General features: G+C 45.5%; 1 long non-coding RNA gene across 1 annotated transcript; it reads left to right on the top strand.

Moving 5' to 3' along the window:
* The first annotated feature begins 4898 nt into the window (after window positions 1-4898).
* LOC140682125 (uncharacterized) lies at window positions 4899-6178 on the top strand. The gene is made up of 2 exons (XR_012053380.1): window positions 4899-5104; window positions 5400-6178. It is a non-coding gene; the product is annotated as an uncharacterized lncRNA (long non-coding RNA).
* The last annotated feature ends 4360 nt before the right edge of the window (window positions 6179-10538 follow it).

Here is a 10538-nt window from a genome sequence, read left to right as displayed (position 1 = left end):
CCTCCTGGAGAGTCCTCTGGGAGTCCCTGCTCCCCTCTCTGTCTCCCCCCTCCCCCATCACCCGAGGCCCAGCCACGTGCTGTGTCTGGCAGCTCGAGGCAGAGCCTCTCTGCGTCCTGAATAAACTTCATCCCCCAAGAGCAACTAAAGAGATCTCGCTTGAATCTGTCCGTGGAATACAAATATACGTCGTTACAGCCAGCCACAAGGAAAGAACAGAGCCGAGCCCAGGGTCGGCCCTGGGTGTGCAACAAGGAGTCAGCCTCATCAGAGGTTTTCCTCCATGCCCACACACCTCCATCCTGGCACAAGCGAGTTTTATAGGGAAAATTCTGCCTGAAGCCAAGATTTCAGTAATCAGTCTTTTCTTCTATTCAGAGTTCATATGTTAATAAGATTTTCTTTTTTTGGTAATGAGGGAGAACAATTCAGTGTCCCGGAGTTGTTGAATCCCTTGATGAAATTTATGGGAATTCGGGAACGCTGCATTCACATGTATCTGCCTGAGGATTCCCATGATATCTGTTATAAATTTGCGCCACAACGGATCATAATCCAATTAAAATTTTATGAATTACAGCAAGTAGAATATGAGCAAAGACAGCGCTGGACGACAGGGGAGTCTGCGCTCCACCAACTGCCGTGCTGATCAGTTCAAACAGCCCTCTTTTATTCCATTTTTCATGAAGTAGTGGGGTCCCCTTTTGTCTTCCTGGAATATCTTGCAAGCCAGTTCCTGGAACGTCTTGCAGTTATCTTATGTTTGCATAAGCAGTCTCTGGTGTAAGTGATTGCGGTTATCTTGTCTTGCATAAGCTGTGTCCGTTGGCTGTTTGCATATCTTCTGTTGCCTAACCTTTACATCGGGCTTAACATATATCTTAATAAACAATACCCCAGTCTATAGTTTCTCACAATCCCCCCTTTTTCTTTTTATCCTATTATTGTTTATTAGACGCTGCTTTCATTCTCGGCACTGCAAATAAACCTTTTTCCACAATCCCAACATTTATCATAACACTCACAAGGTAATACCTCACAATTAAAATAGGCGTAGCCCCCACGTGGCATAACACATTCACAACAATCTTCATCCTCATCAATAGATGCATTTTTATATTTTGCCCCCGACCTCGTAGTTAAAATAAGCAGTTTAGCTATGTCAAATCGTTTTTTTAATACCATGTAAAATACAGCGTAATATACAAGGCCCAAATATAAGTCCCAGAATCAATATAATAAGCGGTCCTGCTAAAGCAGACAACAAAGTGGTTAGCCAAGGTGAAACATTAAACCAATTTTTATACCATGACCTGCCCGCCTCACGATCTCTTTTACGTTGATTTAACCTTTTCCGGAGTTCAGACATAGTGTCCTGGACTACTCACAAATGGTCAGCAAAAGAGCAACATTATATTTATCAGGAGCCTTTACTGACCAGCCCGAGGCTATTGTCTCACATCCCCAATAACCACAATAATAGTGTCCGGGATAATTACAGTAAGATGGTCCAGAGGCCAGGCATATATAAAATGGAGGTCCTTTTTCACAATATATTGGTACTAAATCACAAAGTTTTACTATGAATTCAGGTGGACATGGGTTGCTAAAAGTGGCTATTGTTTTTGTTCCTTCCCAAGATATTAGTTCCCACTTAAATGGTTCATGTGGGTTTCCCCCTTCTGCCTGGGTTATTATCAATATTAAGACTAACGGTATACCAGGAAAAAGGGTGTCTGTCAATTTTGCCAATTTAAGTATATTTTTACCAATCCTGGGGAAGTTCGGCCGTTGCTGCTTTTGCATCCCATTGTTCTGGTTCTTTTCTCCACAGTTTGTTCCTCTTCTGCCTCGCCCGTCGACTTGGTTGCTTCGAGTCATGGGGTGCAACATCTTCTCGGCAGCAAGGGAATTCTTCAGGAGAACAGCTGTTTCGGGATTTCTGCCTGTTTACATAGGCTTCCCACTTTGCAGCTTGAACTAATGGGACAAAGCAAGACACAGTTAGTACTTCCCTTCTACACTTTATAGCCAAGAATTCAGCCACAAAGGGGACTGGTTCGTTGGAATGGTAACAATAATATTGAGGGTATCCACATTCACAGCGTGTCCACCATTTATCCTGGCATACCTTACACCTAAAACAAGCAAATGGATAACAATTGCAGTTTAAATCATTACAACTAATTTGTATATCTAGAGTACATATATTATTTACATCAGCATATCTTCTATATTCACTATTGTGTGGCTACATATGTCTAGCAATTTCCTTCAACACACTTTGTACGCTTCCATATATAATAGATAAAAAAAGAAATAATTATAGCAAATATAAACAGCAATACACACTTTATACCAAAAAGTAATGCAGCAAAAAAAATCAAATAAAGTCTTTATCATTTCGTTATCTTTTCAGGGTTATCTTGGTGTCACCTGGAGTACTGATTACTTTCCAGTGGGGTCTCGTCACTGGGCCTTTAATGCGGCTGGCATGAGTCCATCCACGCTCAGCAGTCCGGACAGCTGTTTCTGTTGTCAACAAAACGAGATAAGGTCCCTCCCAATTGAGTTTTAGGGTTTCTTCCTTCCACACTTTAATCAATATCCAATCCCCAGGTTTAACTTTGTGTATTTTTAAGTCCAACGGGGGTCGTTGTACAATCAGTCTATGTTCCCAAAGCTGGTTACGATGTTTTGCTAATTGTGAAACATATTCATTAATCACACGGTCTCTAATTAAAACATTTGTTTGTGGGCTTTCAATTCTGTAGGACATTCCATACACCATTTCAAACGCTGATATTCCTACATCTGCTCGGGGTCTGGTTCTGAGAATTAATAGTGCCATGGGTAGGCATTTAATCTATTATAATTTGGTTTCTATCATTAATTTAGTCAAAATAGTTTTAATTTCTCCATTCATCCTTTCAACTTTTCCTGAACTTTGGGGATGTCATGGTGTATGGTATTCCCACTTAATACCCAAGCTTTCTGTCAGATCTCTAACAATTTTTGACACAAAATGTGTTCCTCTGTCCGAGTTGATTACTTCAGGTACTCCATATCGAGGTATAACGTGTTCAAGTAACACTTTAGTGACTTGGTTAGCGGTTGCCCTGGAGGTAGGAAAAGCCTCAACATAATGCGTTAAGTGATCTACCATTACTAATAAATATTTGTAACGCCCTACCTTAGGTAGTTCAGTAAAATCTACTTGTATATTTGAGAAAGGTCTGTATGCTGGGGAACGTCCTCCAAGAGGTCTTTGTTTTATGTTGTTTCGATTAACTTTTTGACAGGTCTCGCAGGCTGCCGTGACTGTCTTTGCTATATTATATACGCCTATACAGGCAAACTGTTGATTGAAATGATCAACTAACACCTGGGTTCCCCAGTGTGTTTTACTGTGTATTTTTGAAAATATTTCAAGTGCTATGCCCTTCGGCAAGACTTCTCTCCCATCTGGCAATATGTATTTCCTATCTTGTTCCTTAGCTCCCATTTGTTCTAGTTTTTCTTTTTCTGCAGACTCAAAACTCACATTTTTACTAGCAGGTACTTGTTGCATAGTCAAAATTATATTATAATTGCCTGCCACTCGTTTTGCTTCTGTATCAGCTGCATTATTTCCCCTAACTTGATAGCTTGTACCTCGCTGGTGTCCCTTTATATGTACAACTGCTATTTTATTTGGCATTTTCAATGCCCCCAGAACTCACCGAATTAATTCCGGGTGTATCAGTTCTTTTCCCTGTGAGTTAACAAATCCTCTTTCCTCCCATATTTTTCCAAAAGTGTGTACTACTCCGAACGCATAACGTGAGTCTGTATATATAGTTCCATCCTTTCCCTTCAGTGACACTAATGCTTTCCACAATGCATATAGCTCACAGGCTTGAGCCGACCAGCTGGCACTCAGGGGGCCTGATTCTCTTGTCTTAAATTCTCCTTTTTCCAACTTAACGATGGCATATCCAGACAATCGTTTACCTTCCACTATTCGTGATGACCCATCTATAAATAATACTTCTCCACATTGTAGTTCTTCTTCTTGTAAGTCTGACCTAATGCGTGTTTGTTGTTCAATTGTTTGAAAACAATTGTGCAATGGTTCATTACCTTCTCCTGGGTACAAAAATTCAGCGGGGTTAACTGCTCCAATAGTTTTTAAAGATAGTTTAGGGGATTCTATAAGTATTCCCTCATACTTTAATAATCGGCTATCTGTAAGCCATTTTTCTGCTTTTTGTTGTAACACTCCCCTGATGTTATGAGGCACATATAAGATAACTTCTCCATTAAAAGTAATGCGATTTGTTTCCTCAAGTAATAGGGCAGCAGCAACAATGATTTGTAAACAACTCGGCCAACCCCTGCTCACAGGGTCCAACAGCTTTGATAGGTATGCCACCGGTTTCTTTTGTCCGGCCCATTCCTGAGTTAATACTCCGAATGCCGTTCCTTCGTGTATGTTAACAAATAAATGGAATGGCCGTTTTAAATCTGGGAGACTTAAAACTGGTGCTTGACTTAGCTCCCTTTTGAGACTGGCAAACTGCTCTTGATCCTGAGGAGTCCACTTGGGTATTTTGTCTTTAGACAGTTGTTCATATAAGAATTTAACTTTAAAGCTGTAGTTCTCTATCCATTGCCTACAATACCCAAATAGTCCTAATGCCTGCCGAATTTGCCTCTTAGTGACAGGCATAGGTAATTCCAGAATTCCTTTAATACGCTCTGGATCTAATATCTTCTGGCCGTTAAACAGATAATGTCCCAGATATTTCACTTTTTACTCCACAAATTGTAACTTTTCTTGTGATACCCGTAGTCCCTTTTGTGCAAGAAAGTTTAGGAGTCGAATGGTTTCTTTTCTTACATTCGTGGTTTGACACGGAAAAAGAATTTTTCCGGAAGGGAGAGGTCAATTTGGACATTGACCAATTGAAGGTAGACACGCCTCTGAGAACACAGAGGGGTTAAAAGCAGAATTCCCAGGAGAACTCGCTCTCTTGGGTTCCGGTCAGCGGTCCGTGCAGGACTCTCCCCTGCCCAGCGACGAGCTGGGTGGGGGAGGGGAGAAGCCATGTGGCCTTCGGAGGTAGGCCCAAGGGTGGAGGGACTGGAACCCCCCTGCAGATGGAAGGGTGGAGAAAACCGGGATGTCTCCGTTCCCCCCCAGAGTCTCTCTCTCTCCCAAGAGAGAGAAAGAGACAGCGGTGGTTTTGCCAGCAGTTCACCGCGGGGAAGGAGAAGAGCGGGGGGGGCCGCAAGGTGCCTAGCCGGGCTGTGGGAGCTGGAGCCTGGGCACCGAGCCATCTCTGGGAGTTGGGACTTTTAACCCTTCCTGAGAAATGAAAGCTTTGTGAAATTTTTCTCCTCCTTGGTTTGAAAAGAGAGGAAGAGAGACAGCCTGGGACCTGGGATGTTGGAAGGAGAAATTCTAGGTGGGAGGAGACGATGGAGTGGCTTTTGGCTGGACTTTTTCTTGGTAGCCACAGATTGAACTGATCTTCTCCTCCAAGAGAGACTGTATTTTAGGAGGATGCTGGTGAGCCCAAGAGACCTGCTTCAGCTGGGAAAAGACAGAAGTAGAGCAAACAGAGAAAAGTTAAGGAGATTTGTGGTGGTGCCCCCTGTCTTCAGAGAGGAAGAAGAGAAGAAGATCTCTGTTTGTGGATCCTCGGCCCCAGGGGAAAATGGGGGGGGACTGTTGGTCCCAAAAATGAAAAACTGAACTGTTGTTTTTTCCCCTCTTGGCAGGGCATTCTTGAAAGGAAAAATCCTAAAAGCATTCTGTCCATCCATGCATTGGTGGTGAGAACACTGTGCATGGAAAGGAGAGGGTCACCACTGGCAAACTTTTTTTCTCCGGGCGGTGCCATGTGGTGACATGGAAGCACAGGATGTGGCACCTGTGTTTCTTGGGGCGTCTGTGGCACAAGAGAGACTCCTCTCTCCCTGCAGATGGACTGGGTGTTGATTATATGGAGGGTGGAAACATGATTGGGGTCCAGATTGTCTCTCACTGCGGTTTGTTGGAGTTGGGTGGTGGGAGGAGGAATGCTTTGGAAGGTTTTCATTTTGAATTGTGTGTTTTCTTTCTTCTTCCCCCCCCCCCCTTTTATAGTAGAATAGTGGTAGTAGTTTAATAAAGTTTTTTTCCTGTTATTAAGCTTGGGCCTGCTTTGCTCTGCTCTCGATCGCATTTCACAGCATTCAGTTGAGAGACTGCATTTTCATGGGGGGCATTGGCATTGTGCCAATGTCAAACCATGACACCTTATTATTCCCCGCGATGAGCAGATCATCTACATATTGTAACAGCACATTCCCTGTTTGTACCTGATATTCTATTAAGAGCTCTTCTAGGTGTATTTTGGCCTATTCCAAAATACACCCAGTCTCGCCTGCGAGAGTGGGGGGAATCCTAATACAAACATGCATACTCTAACAAATATTCAATATCACATATATCATATTAGAAATGGTGCGAATTATATCTACTACACATAACAAAAGGGTTAACATCTCGCCTGGAGCCCGGTCGGTCTGGGTGGGCAGGAGCTGTGGCTGGGGGAATCGGCTTGGATCGAATCAGCCAGGCTAGAACTCAGTAGCAGCAGCACGCCAGGGGTGGGGGTGGGGGGTGGTTTCTCCTTCCCCCTGCCCGATGATTGCAGGAACTTCCACGGGGGTAAAATCTCGGCACCTGCCTGGGGCTGCTCCCAAGGCCTGGTGGGCTTGGCTGGGCCTCGGACTTCGGGAGGGTGTAGTAAGCAGCCAGATGTTAGTAAGGCCGGCTCCATCCAGCCCCGCGGCACCTCTCCTCTTCCTGCCCAGCAGCCGATGTTGGAGGCCGACAGGCGGCCCAGGGAAGAGGGCCTGTTATGGGTAATAAACATAATTTGCGCCATTCCTTGTATGGAATATATAATGTTAAATACTTGATAGATTATACCTCGTTTGTACTAGCCTCCCCCCTTCTCCCCTCCGAGACCGGGTGTATGTTGGAAACTAATTTACAAGTAAGAAGATACGGCTCGCCAGGAGATGGGCCATGTCTGGAAAGAAGCTGCGGGAGACCCCAGGCGCTGATCATCGCGTGAACGACCCGAGATGGATATCTTGGAGATCCCCGGACAGATACATGTGAATGCAGCGTTCCCGTAAATTCCATCACGGGATTCAACAACTCCGGACACTGAATTATTCACATATGGACTCTGAATAGAAGAAAGGACTGATTGCAAAAATCTTGGCCTCAGGCAGAATTTTCCCTATAAAACTCGCTTGTGCCAGGATGGAGGTGTGTGGGCATGGAGGAAAATCTCTGATGAGGCTGACTCCTTGTTGCACACCCAGGGCCGACCCCGGGTTCGGCTCTGTTCTTTCCTTGTGGCTGGCTAGATAAAATTTGATTGCAAAATAAATATCTTATTTTCCATATTATTTTGGATGGACAAATTTTCATTTATAACAAACTTGGTGACCCCTTACATGACCTGGTTTGGGGGTATCCTGGGAGTTCCCTATCCTGGATCCGGGCGGCGCCCTGCTGATTTCAGCAGCCGGACAGGACTGCGGAACTCCACGGAACCAACACGATTCTAAAAGCAGCCAAAAAGCCACATTAAGGAAAGGATATAAACGGGCCCAGAGCTCTCGGAATTCGGAGCTAAATCTCCGAGGCTGCAGCAATTTTTCACTCGTAAAATCGACGTGCACGAAGAATCCACACGGGAAAAGGAGCCGTGAGTACTGCGTGGTTGGGTGGCACGTGGGTGGGTGTGTGCTTGAGTGAGACGTGGCATAGCCACGGTGCGAGTGAGGACCCCAATAAACCGCAGTTCCACTAGCCCGCGAGGGACGTGGTCGGCTAAGGGGGAAGCGAAAGGACTCGGGTATACTCACAACACGCATACGACCTGAAACTCTGGGAGTTTACAGGGGATCCACCCACGGACGGGTCGGGGGAGGGAAGGTACGTTCTCGTGGACTCGAGAAATTGGTAACCTCACTGGCTCTGGGCTCGGGGAGCCCAGGAAAACAGGTAAAAGAGAGCTCACTCATTTTCCAGCCAAAAAACCCACAGATCGGTTCGCTGTGGTCATTTAGGTTGGCAAGGTTCGGTCGGGAGAAGACCGGTTTGAACACTTGGTAAACTCAGTTTGGGATAGGATTGAAACACACATTTTAGCACGCGGGTAACTGACTTCTCGGAACAACTTGTGGACACTGACTTGGAATACAGTAAGAAAACTTTAAATATGGGACAAGGGAACAGTAAAATACCCCTTAAGTTAATGTTTAAAAAGGCTGCGCAGCTCCGTGCAGCTGCAGGCAGAGTTCCTCTGCAGTTTTTAAAATTCGCGCGGCAGACGCGGCAGTGCCGGCTCGGAGGGAGCGGGGGGTTCTGCCTGCCCCTGCCCTTCACAGAGTTGAGGGGCGGCTTCAGTTTCCCTGCGGCGGGAGGGGGAAGCAGAGGGGGCTCCGACCTACCCCCATAGTGGCAGGGGCGGCGGCGGCTCGCGGTGGCGGCGGGGAGCGCGGGCAGCGGGGGAGCCCGGCTCAGGCTTTCCTGCCACACACGGGGCAGGGGAAGCACGGCTCAGGCTTTCCTGCCACACACAGGCGGGGGGGAACACGGCTCGGACTTTTCTGCCACACACAGGCAGCGGGGGAGCTGGCTCAGGCTTTCCTGACACGCGTGGGCAGCGCTGGTCACTGCTCAGCCACGTGGCATGGGGAAACCCGTTCCTGCAGGCGGCAGTTTTAAAAACAGCACAAGCTCCTGCTACTACTCTGCAGGGCTGAAATCTAAGTGCTTTTCACTTCTCGACCACGGTTTTTGGAAATCGGTAGCGAATTTGTCTTGTTTCTGGTCAATATAAAGTTGTGCTGTGCATTTTGCGCCAAAAATGAGAGTGAGACAATGAAGAGCTAGATTATGCCAGACTGTAGGAACATGCCAGCGCGCGGCTGTTCCCTATTAAGACAACTGGCTACAAGGTAATTACGGGGCAGCTGCCACCCCCATACCAAGTTCCTCCATCAAAAGCACAAGTCTCGGCAGCGCCCCCCCTCCCCCCCTCCAGATCGGTCTGCCCTACCCCTAATGCAGGAATATCAGCTGCACACACACCGAGACATTCTCAACCTTTCCCTCCCCCCATCTCACACAACACGGGGACAAACACACATACGCTCCTCACTGAAAAAAAAAGGAAAAAAAAAAAAATCTCCTTTCGCCAGTAGAACTCAGTGTAAGATAAGAGAAAACACAGAAGGTAGCGATAATGAAAGGAACAAACCTGATCTATTTAAAAGAGTCCCGGCCTTCCCATACAGGGAAGGTAAAACCACCCAAACAACATGAAAACCAGAGCTACCTCAAAAGGCCCCAGGGAAAGCCGGCACACACCCAAAAGAAAAACAAACAGGTAAGTGCCCCTGAATGTTTTTACTGTAAAAAGAAAGGACACCTCAAGAGGGATTGTAAGAAACAAATAAAGGATGAAAAGGCCTTTCAAGAAGAATAGAGGTGTCAGGGACTTTATAACTTGGGGTCACGGACATCGGAAGAGCCCTTGAGAAAATTAAAAAGTTGGACCCCAAAAACAGGAGCTGGTCCTTTTAGTTGATTCTGGAGCAGAAAGAACCACAGTTCAAAGACTGCCCCCTGGATGTATCAAAGGTAAGGATTTCATGACTGTGATTGGGGCTAAAGGGGAGCCCTTTCAAGTCCCCCGTCCTAAGAAATGTAGAAATAGAATCTGATAATAAAATCTGTGTTGAGGATGTTTATTAGTAGAAGAAACAGAATACAATTTATTGGGAAGGGATTTAATGGTGATATTAGGAATAAGTATAATTGCAAAGGACTCACAACTCATGGTAAGTTTATACAACCTAACTACTGAGAATGAAAAGAAAATTGATCCCAGGGTTTGGCACATTCCGGGGGAAGCTGGAAAATTAGACATAGAACCAATTCACATTGAAATTGAGAGACCAGAACACCCCATAAGGGTAAAACAGTATCCCATCCCCCTAGATGGAAAGAAGGGATTGAAACCAATAATCGAGGATTTAATAAAAAGAGGCACTTTAGAGCCCTGCATGTCAAGACATAATACACCTATATTGGCAGTCCAAAAATCAGATGGTAATTATCGGCTGGTACAAGACCTAAGAGCAGTAAATCAGAGAACAAAAACCCTGTTTCCCACGGTCTCTAATCCATATACTTTGCTAAATAATGTGTCCCCAGATGACAGGTGGTATAGTGTGATCGACCTAAAGGATGCCTTCTGGACTTGTCCTCTAGCTAAGGGAAGCCGTGATTATTTTGCCTTCCAATGGGAGGACCCAGACACACATAGAAAGCAACAACTAAGATGGACTTCTCTTCCTCAAGGGTTTGTGGACTCACCAAATCTCTTTTGTCAGGCCCTGGAAAAGGTGCTTAGCGAATTTGTGCCAGTCCAGGGAACCAAACTATTGCAATATATAGACGACTTATTAGTAGCTGG

This window comes from Taeniopygia guttata, chromosome W (assembly GCF_048771995.1).
Source record: "Taeniopygia guttata chromosome W, bTaeGut7.mat, whole genome shotgun sequence".
Taxonomy (NCBI): domain Eukaryota; kingdom Metazoa; phylum Chordata; class Aves; order Passeriformes; family Estrildidae; genus Taeniopygia; species Taeniopygia guttata.
The sequence above is the reverse complement of the archived record's forward strand: the minus strand, read 5'-3'. Positions and strand labels throughout refer to the sequence as shown.